General features: G+C 45.7%; 1 protein-coding gene across 3 annotated transcripts in view; it reads right to left on the reverse strand.

The window, feature by feature from the left end:
* Positions 1 to 12,757, reverse strand: part of TMEM91 (transmembrane protein 91) — a 375,921-nt gene that overhangs the window by 300,780 nt on the left and 62,384 nt on the right. The window lies entirely within an intron of this gene.

Below are 12,757 nucleotides of genomic sequence, written 5' to 3' on the forward strand. Positions count from 1 at the left end.
ACTTTGCAGTTTTAAAACGTGCCTTTCACCTTTTTGTCATAAGAGGAGTGTTATGTTATGCTACTCTGCTTTTATGCTGCGCCAAATCACCACCATAGTAGTTTCAGTGCGCCTGATCTTGTGAGTGAGAGTGGGGAAAGAAGGACGCTTTGGGCAATTGGGCAAAGGGGAAAGTCCTTCAATTGCTTCTCAGCAACAAATGTGAGCGTGGATTTTCAGTTTTGGACAAATGGGTTAAAATAGTGAACTTGTAGCTACAGGTGGTATGTTGCTTTTGTTATAGAGAGATGTGAGTTGCATGCTATACACAGATCAATGCAGGAGGCACATTCACCCATTCAGCTATATAAATGAAATAGGACTCAAAACAGGAGCACAACTCCAGAGTTGGCACTTTACCACCCTGACCTACCTTCCATGCACTCAAACCTGCAATGACTATTTCTTTCAATGTTTTTATATTAATAGATTTATTTGACTTCTGATTAATTAGATTGAACATAACACAGCTAGGCTTTCTTGCTTACATAAAAAAAGATACAGTTCTGCCGCTTTTGTCGTACAATTCCTTTACTCACCTATGACACACCTATAAAGGTTGTTAAGTTACTTGTGTTTCTTTAGCCATGCCTCCAAATATTGTTTTTGTTGATTGCTATTAAGCTTTCTGCTCAGTGGCTTTCCCATATGTAGAAATAAAGTGAACATTAAAAAGAAAAGGAACATTAAAAGTTTTTTCATGCAACATCTAGACCAATTAAGATAAGGTACACATCTGGTCCATATGAGAAGGATGGGATCCAGGGGAGAATAGCATTTGCTTTTATTCAGAATGCACATCAGGGCTCCAAGATGATAATTAGCGGGTCAAACACATTCCCGTTTATTTCCAAATAATGTTTCACGAGGACACTGTTTCCATCTCCTATCCCAACTCCTCTTCTCATGTCACTCGATTGGGAGATCCAGTGGCTCTCCATCGGTGATGGTGGCAGTAAGTGTCCCCTCTGAACTCCGTGGCGATCTACTAGAGGCCGGAGATAAATGACTGCCTGTTACATGCAATACCATTCCTCCTAATTATGCAGGATGAGACCATGTCCCTTTCAGATGATGAGGGATGCCGTGGTTATGCCCACCGGATCAGAAGGAACCCAGCAACTGGCAAGCGCAATTCGGGTTTATACTACTAGTAATGTGTGCATTTTAGTTTGGGCTATTAGGTGTCGCTTGCGACACCTATAAGCCAAAACTATTGCATTGCAGTACAGATAGGGAGTGTGACGAATCAACTTCCAGGGTACCAGTGGTCCAGGGATGAATATCGGTTTCTGAACCATCAATCAGCCCCACACCTCTAGTACACTAAAAAGGATCCGAACAGATTGGAAACACAAGTGAATTATAAACCTCCTTGTCCAATTTTGTTAACGCGGACGGAACGGCAGGCTTATCCCCGCAAGGTCGTGGATCGATGGTTAGTTGCAACACAGCAAAATACAATTCTTACCCAATGATAAAAGGGACTTTCCAGCCAAGGTTGTATACAAATATCTACTTTATTATTATTATTACAACAGACAGTTCTATCACACTACAAAATACAAACAAGCCTGTAAAGGAACACAGAGGACAGATATTTTCACGAAGGAAAGGGATGCACTCTGGATACTGACAGGAGGGTAGTCGGTAAAGCAATCAGTCTTAACTGTTCAAGGTTATTTGGTTTCTGCACCAAGGGTGTAAGAGGTCGTAAATGTCACTAGGTGTCTTTAGAGAAGGACCATGGGGACAGAACCACAAGCACAGGGTCAAGAATTGTTGTCTCTGTGCTGTTTGGGACATCTGGAACGCTGGCTGAGGCTTCTCGGATGGCTTTAGTGACGGCAGCATGAGAACAGTCAGTGGTGCAGCTGGTCGCAGTTCGAGGGCTCGACTGCCTCACAAATGTCCTTATAAGATGGACACTGGTTGATGCTTGTTGTGACACTCCTCCTAGCTTCTTCGCTGGGCACGTGTCATCCTTTAAGGTGGAGGGCCCAAAGCTGAGGAGAGTTTTTGCAGGCAGCGGCCTTGTCCTTTGGACAGAGACTCTCTGACACTTCCCACCTAGAAAGCTTGCTGGTAGAACTTAGCAGGACACGCTGTGTGCTGGCTGGGTACCAGTTCTGTGGCTGCTGGACGGGAGATTTTTAGGGGAGGGATCTTGCTTCCCTCTTGGAAATCCTGGCCTTCCTTCACTGGCAGAAGCTGTAAAACAGGCTGTGACTTCAGCCAGGGTCCAAATGAGTACTTCTTACTCCTTTCAAAGTCTTCGGATGATCTGCTAAAAGAGGGGCTCAACCCTTTTTTAAAGTCAAATGGGCCCAAGTGATTGGTTCAGGCTATGCCTACCTTAATGAACCAATCCTGGGTCCCAACCAACAATCTTCTGTTATGTGTGAGGTCATAACCAGAGTGTTTTGCAACAGGAAAGATAAGGGGTGACAGAATGTACTAATAAATCACACCCATTTTCCTGTCTGTTGCGGATCAAAATGTCTCTCTGGTTAATTGAGCTCTCTGTGGCTCCTGATCAAAGTGCAGGTCTCCCTTGAAGTTTTTGGTTAGAACAGACTTATCTTTTTCCCTTGAAAGGGAGTCCCCCAGTAGGGGTTGCATACTGTAAACAGTTGTCCCAAACATGACATTCACTGCCCTTCATACAGAGGAGTCGGATCTGGCTTCAATTGTCACATTGTTTATCAAAGAGATGTTGGTTTCCTGTCCCCTTTTGTCAGTACTTGAATCAAGTCTCTCGCAGGCTTGTTGCAATTAACTCTCATCAGTATGCGCTGCCACCAGCAGAATTATGACAATAGACAGGATGGAAACATGGAGCATTTGATATTTAATTAGGCTGGCCATGGCAGGAGGAAGGTGGTGCCTTCCCCCTTCCTGAGATGCTTTGATGTACCCGTGGGTGAACATGATAGGGGGACTGCACCTGTAGGCTTTGTCCACCCAGAGTAACATGACTATGTGTTTGTTGTGCGGCAAGCATAGGAAAATGTGTGTGGTTTAGCCCCACACATTTTCCAGCATTGATCTCCAACCATTCGAAAAAAAGATCAAAATAAGCCCAGGCAAATGCACATCCGCCGTGCGGATGGTTGAATTCCTCAGAGGGAGGAATGACATATGAGGTGGGACACAGTGTCTGTGGGTGTTGTTTGGTTATGCCTGCCCATGCCACTGCTAATTTCTATGGCCATTCCCACTCATTCCTGCCTCTGTCGACCAATAACACCTCCTCATGGGAACTCTATAAGCTTGCTTTAATCAAGTTTTACCATCCGAAGTTGCATTCAAAGCGCCTACCAGACCAGTGTTTATTCAAAGCAGTCTTCTGAGACTTAATTACTTACTTTGAGTTGTAAATATGCTCCTGTTGCATTAAAAATGTCAACCAGGTCTGCCTTCAGCCACTCGATGTATAAGAACTGAAGTCATGTTTCAAACAAGCATTGAAAAAGCCAATACTTTTGTGCATACGTTTTAAACTTTTTCTAGGCACTGCTATTACATGCCCAGGTACTCACACCATTCAGCACCTGCTACCAAGAATGGATAGTTAATACCACTATGGCTATGCCTGGCAAGTGCCTTTCCCATGCCTACAAAAAGACAACTGTTGGCCTTGCAAATGCTTGTTTCAGCAATGCCACGTATTATGGATTTAGCTTGTGATGTCTTATTCTCAGTGTCACAAACAGATGTGATGAAATTCTCTGGTCTTCCGAAATATTCCTAGAGGAAGTGAACAGTGCTCGTAAACGTCAACCAGAGAACTCCCTATTCTGTCCAAATCGGCCTGGCTGAGATCAATTTTCCATTCTCCACTCAGCAGACTGACGGGCGTGAGATGATACACGCTCTGACTCTCTAGCCATTCCTTCTCCCAGCAGCCCCACAATCAGGACCTTGTTGTTAATTTTGCCTCATAAAACATTCTAACAAAGAAGCTCTATGGGTGGCAGATGGGGCTGCAGGGTCTCTACATAGGTCAAGGGTTGCTATGTTATTACGTTTTGCTGTGCTAAAGATCCTTGCTGTAGGCCTGTAAGGCTGACACCACTAGCACAATCCCACGACAATGTTCTCACAGTACTAGTTTTATCCTTGCACCTCTTCAGGAGTATTTATTTATTTATTAATATGTGTTCACATTTTTAAAATATACCTTGTGGGAAAACATGCACCCCCTATCACCCATGAGAAGATACAGGCAGGCTCGCTTTGTGAAATGTTGGCTTGCATTTGCGCCCCACCCGTTTGAAAGTTAATTAGCCCCCACTTCTAGAGAGCCTTTTTAGGACCTTGGGCCATGTTGAATGTGTGCTGCGCTCTTAAAAGGTTCATATTGGTTGCTGCCCATCTGGGAATGGAAGTGGCATGCTCGAGTGTCTGAGACATGCAAGCTCCTTCACAGGAGTATACACACTCCAGTGCCAAGTAAGCATCACCACCCACTGACCTGCAAAAACGACCCTCACACCAGGAGTCGGTAGAGCAGTGAGAATCAGGCACATTGCACGTGAAAGCGTGGGCCTGTCTCAGACCTTTTTAGTTTCGCTCTTGAAAGCAAATGAAGATTTGCCTACTCTCCGGCGTTGCTAGATCACTGAATTTAAAAGAGGTGACTTGTCAAATGGAGACAGAAATGTGAGGCTCAATTGTTTTCTGCCTACAATTAAATCAAAGCCCTATGTTTGAGTAATGTCGATTCGTCAGCGGGGCATTGAGCTGTGATATGATCTCTGCTGTGCTGACATCCTCTGTCTAGTCAATGCGCCTCGTTGTACGCCTGTATGAGATTTTCATGAAGGGGTACACTGCTTAGGTTTTGCACCTAATTATAATTGTTATTATTATTATTATTATATTTATGGAGTGCTGACCTTGTTTTGGGAGCAACAGAGTACTCTTTACAAGTCATTGCGGGAAGTACACGATGAGAGAAGCAGACTGCAAAGGATCGTATAAGGGACCAGGGAGAGAACAATAGGATAGGGTGTGGGTGGGCAATTTGACAGCAAGACATCTACAAGCAGGTGGTGGGGGACCGATTACCCAGTCTCAGGTTAGGTGCAGAGTGGAAGGTGTGTAGACAAAAGAGGTAGGAAGGAGCCATTGAAGAGGAGGGTCTTGAGCCCCTTTCTTGAAACCAGGTGTATTGTGTAGGAAGTCAAAATCATCTTTCCTACTTTTAATCTAAATTTTTGTATAAAATGTGAATTCTGCACACAAATCATGCCTGCAGAACACATTTACACTGGATACCTGTGAAATCCACCTGCTTTTAGCAGGTACTAAATGCACAAAGATTCAAAAAAATCATCCATTAATTTTAAGTTTGCATGGAAATCGATTGCAAGCGTAAATCTGGGAGGCATTTCAAGGAGGAATGCTAATTCCAAATCCGTCTCGTGCCCCTCCTTCTCCCTCCCCTCAAATGCTTTGAAAATTTGCTGGAGTGTACAGCGTACTCCTTGCTCTTATGGCTTACTTTTGCACGGCAACCCTTGTAAAATGACCCCCAGAGTGGAAAACTGTCTCTGACAGATATAACCCGCAAGTCTGGGCACTGCTGCAGGGCCTCCCAAAGCGAGGCAGGGCAACTGCTGGTACCATCCAGCTAGGCTCAGGAGAAGGGCGGCGCCCTCCCCCTTGTTTCGTCTCAGGCCTGCCTTTTCCTCCACTTACCACGGAGACACGCAGTCTCTGCCACCAACAAAACAAGGGAAGGGTGAGGTGTGAACAGTCACCTCAGCCTTCCACAAAACAAAGAAGTGCTAAGCACTCTGAGGAAGTTACTGGGCAGGCAGGGAGGTCACAATGATCTGCCCCCCCTCATGGGGGCACAGACAGTCGGCTGCAGCCGGCCTAGGGGCTGGCCTCATCCCCCATAGACATACATCAAAGACCCAGGGCTACTCCAGGGTCTTATAAAAAGAGCTTCCAGCTCACAAAGAATCACAAACTGTTTGTGGTCCTTGAACTGGGACCCAAACAATCAGGAGGTTCGCTGTTCACTCAGCGTCTTCCACACTTTTCATTCTTGAAGTTTTGCTTTTATTTAGCATTTTCAAAACGACCCCCTAACTCTGTTACCTTTGGGACGTTTCCTTTCTGAAGTTCGCTACACCCGTAGTGTCTTCGTTTTTATTCCTGGACATAGTCCTGTCCGAAAATCATTTGCGGCGAAGTGGAAGACGCAGAGGAAATGGAGTGCTTTTTCCTCAGCCAGGACACGCAGCATGCCAGCGGTCGAGTGAACAGACGGAGGACAAACAGAAGAGCGACGCGGCGCGGGCGGCTTCCTTCCATTATTTCAAGTAAGTGAGCCACCGCACCAGGTTGCGCAGCAACGGTACGAACGTTCCGCTGCTTAAATAAACATTCTATTGGAAGCAATCCAACACAGAGCAACTTTGCAGACACAGGCGCGTATTTCCAAAGAACACAATTCCGAGGGAAGGTGTATTGTGAACCACATGTTTCTTGAATTTCACAAAGCACAGGACTTTTTCTGTTACAATTAAGAAACAAAAACAGAGTTTTTGTCTTAACATTACAATGTTTGTATGCAATGAGGACAATGTAGGGGCAGGGCAGGAAATGCAATAAAACCAGCATCCAACTAGTTCAATGAACTATGAAGCCCGCACAACTGAAGATTGTTATTCCAACATGTTTTTGCGACATACATGCTAAGACAACTTTCGGTGTACAGTCAAGAACCAATTGACAGATACCCGGAAAGTTCAAGTTATCAAACCTTGTTAAAAACGGGTTGAAAGCATCTCGCACTAGACATTTTAATCAGCTGTCAGGAGTAAACAGCAGGTCTCACCAGCATCAGTTACCCAGACACGGGTGACACCGAAATTACAGCAATAGAGGTACCTCCACGCTGAGGCCATTACCAGCAGTTTATTTGATATCAAAATAAAAATAGAGAAAACATTTTTTTGTTGCAAATTTTAAACTGATGGCGCCCAACAGAAAAACCAAGGAAACATGCTCACCACCAAAATCAAAATCCCCCCATCCACTCGCAGCCATTGAGGCAGCAGAACACTACGGTTGGGCCTGGGTAAGGGAAAATGTATACGGCCTACCCAAAGAGGGTTCACCGATGCCACCTGAACTGGAGGGCAACCATCCACCCGCAAAGAAGAGGAAGTCCATAGAAGGAGCGGGAAAAGGTAACAAAAGCAGTATGCTGTCAAAAATATGCAAGAACATCAGGAAGATGCAACAAATGATCCTGGAAGTTAGAGACAAACAACATCCCCCCAAAGAAACAGATGGCCTGCCAAGCCACATCATTCCTTTGGAGCCTATGATTATTGTAAATCATACCCAGCCCACAATAGTACCATCCACAATAAACCCAAAGATACCAACAACAAACACCCCCCCCACCATAACCACCACCCGGCTCCAGCTGCCAGAGGCCCAACTGGGCCCATTACAGCAACAACAACAGACCCAGGGGGTGCACTGAAGGCATGGGCAACCCCCCTGGCCGACATACCTAGCATAGTAAAATCAAAAAATACCAGCAGCGATATGGTGATGATTAGCAGTGCCCAACTTGACCAAAAACTGAAATCTTTTCATTCAGAAATCCTGAACAGATATAAAAGATGTTTAGCATGGAACATAGACAATACAATCAAAGAAGTCATTTGGGTAAAAGAATTCATCGAGATCTTTTCACTGATTGAAGCCCAAAGAAAGGGGAGAGATGCCTTTAGGGATCCCAAGAAAATAGAGGAAAAAGCGATAGCTAGGAACGCCCAATTTGAGCAGAACTGGGACAACTGGCTGAAATCATTTGACATTTTGTCAACCAAATACCTAGAAAAAGTTCCCGGAGATGGGGCCAAGCTATGGGCATACATGGACAAAGTCAGAGAAGTAAAAATCGCCCAAAAAGGCAGAATCTGGTTAGCATACAACATCAGATTCAGGAGGAGTATGTCAGAGAGGCCAGCAATAGAATGGGACGAAGTGCAGAATGACCCATACATATTAAACGCCGAACTACCAGCTGACGAGGAGGCCACCCAAACACCCAAATCTAACAAAAATTCAGAAGGGCCCAGAACCACAGACAATGAGAAAAACAAGAAAGGGGAACAGCCCTTTCGGAAAAACCAGCCCTGAGGGGCTAAGTCCAATGCCCACGGACAGAACAAAAACCACCAGGTTTCCAAAGCCAGTATTCCATGCAGGAACATTGGAAAAAATCTATGCCCCTGGGGCAAAGAATGTTGGTACAAGAACAGCTGTACAAACTGCAATGGGGACCACCCAGCAAGCAATTGCACTAGACTACCGACCAAGAATACAAAGGACTAACAATAATGGGTTTTCCCCCATGGAACAACCAGTCCTAGAACCAGGCAGAACCCCCATCAACCCCAACAATTTCAGCAAAGAATTGCTGAGTTATCCGGACACCAGAACCAGCTGGGCAATCCAACAAGGATTCACAGTGGGCTTTACCATCCCATTCAAAGGATCAGGGTCTCAAAAAATCCCCAAAAATTTGAAATCCACCAAAGACAACCCAGAAGTGGTAAAAAACAAATTAGAGAAGGAATTAAGACTGGGCAGGATCGCAGGCCTCTGAGAATCCATGCCTTTCTCAGAATACCTAGTATCACCTCTAGGCCTCTTGCCCAAGAAAGAACCAGGGAAGATGAGGCTTATTCATCACCTCTCCTACCCAAAGGGTCAATCCCTTAATAATGGCATTCCACACAAGGAATCCGCCGTCTCCTACACACATTTCCAGGAAGCAGTAAGATTAATTCAGCAATGCGTCAGGCATGCCTTGATGGCCAAATTAGACCTTGAATCAGCGTTCAGACTCTTACCTGTCCATCCCGATTCACAACAATGGCTAAGGTTTACCTTTGAAAACTAGTTTTATGTAGACAGATGCCTCCCCATGGGAAGCCCGGTCTCCTGCACCCTATTTGAACAGTTCAGCTAATTTTTCCAATGGGCATTCCAAAAACAACACCCAGGGGTCAAAATAATACACTATGTGGATGATTTCATGGTAAATGGACCTGCAGAGTCAGAAGATTGCAAGAGGGCACTTGCAGAATTTCAAAGCATGGCCGCACAATGGGTATTCCCTGGCGGCAGAAAAAAACACCAAACCAGCCACCAACAAAACATTTTTGGGAATTGAGATAGATTCAGAGGAAGGCCTTTGCAGAATCCCAAAAACAAAAAGAACTCCTAGAGAAAATACAGAACCTAAGTACAAAAAACAAGGGCACAGTGAAGGAGCTACAATCACTAGCAGGCAACCTCAACTTTGCAGCCAGAATCATCCAACAAGGGAAGGTTTTCTCCAGGAGCCTAGAATGTAAAACCAAAGCATGCACCAAACCTCACCTTCACATACAGATAGGCAGAGAGGTGAAAGAAGATCTAAAAATATGGGCAAATTTCCTCAGAAACTTTAACGGGATCACACTGTGGTGCACACCACTAAATACATTGGCTAAAAGGATGTTGTTCACAGATGTAGCCGGTAGCAAGGGCTTTGGAGCCATTCTAGATACGGAATGGGTGGCTGGGCACCGGCCAGAGTCATGGCTAACAGCAGGATGGACCAAAAACATTACACTGTTAGAAATATTTCCCATTTGCTTAACCTTACACATCTGGGCCAGGCAGCTAGCTAACACAGAACTTTTGGTATGGTGCGACAACATGGCGGTGGTAGGCATCATAAATAGAAATACTACCAAACGCCACCTGGTACTAAAGGTCCTAAGAGCCATTACAGCTGTCACACTAGATGAATATATTGTGGTTAAAGCCAAACACATCAGTGAAACGGATAATAACATTGCAGACGCTTTATCTCGTTTTCAGTGGACAAGATTCCGGTAGCTAGCACCGCACGCCCAAGAAAAGATGACGTTAATACCAGCAGACTGTTGGTCAATAATGGGAAAATAAAAGAAATTACATCAACGCCGAGGCCAGAGAGCCAAGGCCGGGATGTACACCAAGAACCAGACACTTCAAAAATGGGTGCCAACAACAATTGGGTCACAAAGAGCCCTAACCCTGACACAGGGTTCTTTACAGAGATGGCAGAAAAAGCATTGGCAAGTTCGACCACGGCACAGTACAGTAAGTGCTTACAAACAGTCTTTAGAACAACAGGTTTAAACCATGTAAAATTAATAACAATCAAAGACATAGAAATATTTTTAAAATGGGCCCATGGAACACGGTTTTAAGAAAGACTGGGCAAAAAGACACTTAGGGGCAATATCCTATTATTCAAAACTCTGGGGGGACTCAGATCCCACGCAGAACGCCCTGATCTCCTACGCCATGAAAGGCTGGGGAAAACTAGAGGGACTTCAGGTAGACACCCGCCGCCCCCTCGATTTTGATAAACTGGTAAAAATAACAAGCCAACTAGTCAACATATGCTGTCACCCCTATGAAACCATGTTATTCAAGACAGCTTTTTTCCTAGCCTACTTCGGGGCTTTCAGGATAGGAGAGCTCATCGCCTCAAACACCAAAGCAAACAATGGTTTAGGCATCATGGAGACCAGGGTCAGACACAATAGCATCTGCATAGACTTGCAACAGTCCAAAACGGGGGCCAAAAGAACCATCAACATTTGCTGCATCGACGATGCAACAAATTGCCCGGTGTGCATCACCAACCTTTATTATTCACTAAGGCCCAAGGTGGGGGGGAGGTTCGTAATTCACAAGAATGCCTCAGCCCTAAGCCGCTATCAGTTCAAAGGGGTGCTGACAAAAGCAATCAGCAAAGCAGGGTGGGATCCGAAGAAATACGGCACCCACTCCTTCAGAATTGGGGCCACAACCTCAGCATGGCAAGGGGGGCTTGGCCCGCAACAAGTTAAATCCATTGTGGGCTGGAAATCAGACTGTTACAGAAGATACATCACACCTGAACTAATATAGTTTTGTTTTTCTTCCACCACCAGAAACACCAGACGGGTGGAAGACCCCCCTCCGATCAGCATGGATAGTCGGACACTCGTTCGTTTTCAGGACAGGGCGATGGGGGGAAGAAACCAAGGAAGGCCCTCCATTCAGAAACACTATTGCATCATGGTGGGGATACAGAGGCCTCCTCTGGGCTGACTTTCATGACAAACTAGCAGAACTAATCGCTTATATAGATCTGCCTGAATTTCTGATTTTACACCTGGGGTGCAACGACCTGGTGTCCACAGGCAGAAGACGGTTACTCGAAGAAATGTGCGCATCCTTACCAGGCATCTCACAAAATTGGAGGGACACTGAAATCTATTTCTCAGCCATCTCTCCCAGAAGAAAATAAAATGGCAAGGGGCCACCTGCTATAAATCAATACATATTTCTGGAAGGAAACTCAACAGAGGGATATAAAAATTCTGCACAGCAAGAGGACTGGGGTTCATAAAGCACCCAGCCATCACACTGGGAGACCCCGACCTTTTCCTCAAAGATGGCACCCACCTATTCGGTCACGGCATGGAACATTTCTTTTGAGAAATTTCCTCCACTTTAGCCACCAGGGGCTGAAAATGAACCAACTTTTGGGGGAACACCGTCAGCGTTAACCTGCTTGTGTGTGGCGGCACGGGCAGGGGGGTTCACCCCTGGACCCGGTGCCCAAAAGTGCTATATTATGATTGTGATATGAGATTAGTGTCATTGTTCCACATAACCATATCTGTACCAATAAAATCCCACGGCCTTTAATTGCCAACACTTGAAACAGTGGGTTTTCCACTTCTCAGGGCGGGTAGGGTTGGTTACCATACTAGCATGCATATGGGTCCAGCAGTCATGGGCAATGCTGCAGGGCCTCCCAAAGTGAGGCAGGGTAACTGCTGGTACCATCCAACTAGGCTCAGAAGAAGGGCGGCCCCTCCCCCTTGTTTCATCCCAGGCCTGCCTTCTCCTCCGCTTACTACAGAGACACACAGTCTCTGCCACCAACAAAACAAGGGAAGGGTGAGATGTGAACAATCACCTCACCCTTCCACAAAACAACAAAGTTCTAAGCACTCTGAGGAAGTTACTGGGCAGGCAGGGAGGTCGCAAGGATCTGCCCCCCCCCGGGGGCACAGACAGTCGACTGCAGCCAGCCTGGAGGCTGGCCTCAGCCCCCATAGACATACATCAAAGACCCAGGGCTACGCCTGGGTCTTATAAAAAGAGCTGCCAGCTCAAAATGAATCGCAAACTGTTGGTGGTCCTTGAACTGGGACCCAAACAGTCAGAAGGTTTACTGTTCACTCACCGTCTTCCACACTTTTCTTTCTTTTCCACAAAACCCTTCCACCCTACAAAAGAAGAGAGAAAAAACAAGGGAGAGACAAACAGGACACTGTACGGTGACCACAAGTCGTGGGAAAAGAAGGCAGGCACGGGCCAGGGGGTGTTCACCCCTGGTCCCGGTGCCCAAAAGTTCTATATTATGATTTTGATATGAGATTAGTGTCATTGTTCCACATAACCATATCTGTACCAATAAAATCCCATGGGCTTTTATTAGCAACACTTGAAATAGTGTGTTTTCCACTTCTTCTCAGGGTGGGTAGGGTTGGTTACCATACTAGCATGCATATGGGTCCAGCAGTTAACGGTTCTGAGCCCTAGAGGGCCCCAAGCTCGTATATCTGGCGTTCAGACA

This window comes from Ambystoma mexicanum, chromosome 2p (genome assembly GCF_040938575.1).
Source record: "Ambystoma mexicanum isolate Mex_15411 chromosome 2p, UKY_AmexF1_1, whole genome shotgun sequence".
NCBI lineage: Eukaryota > Metazoa > Chordata > Amphibia > Caudata > Ambystomatidae > Ambystoma > Ambystoma mexicanum.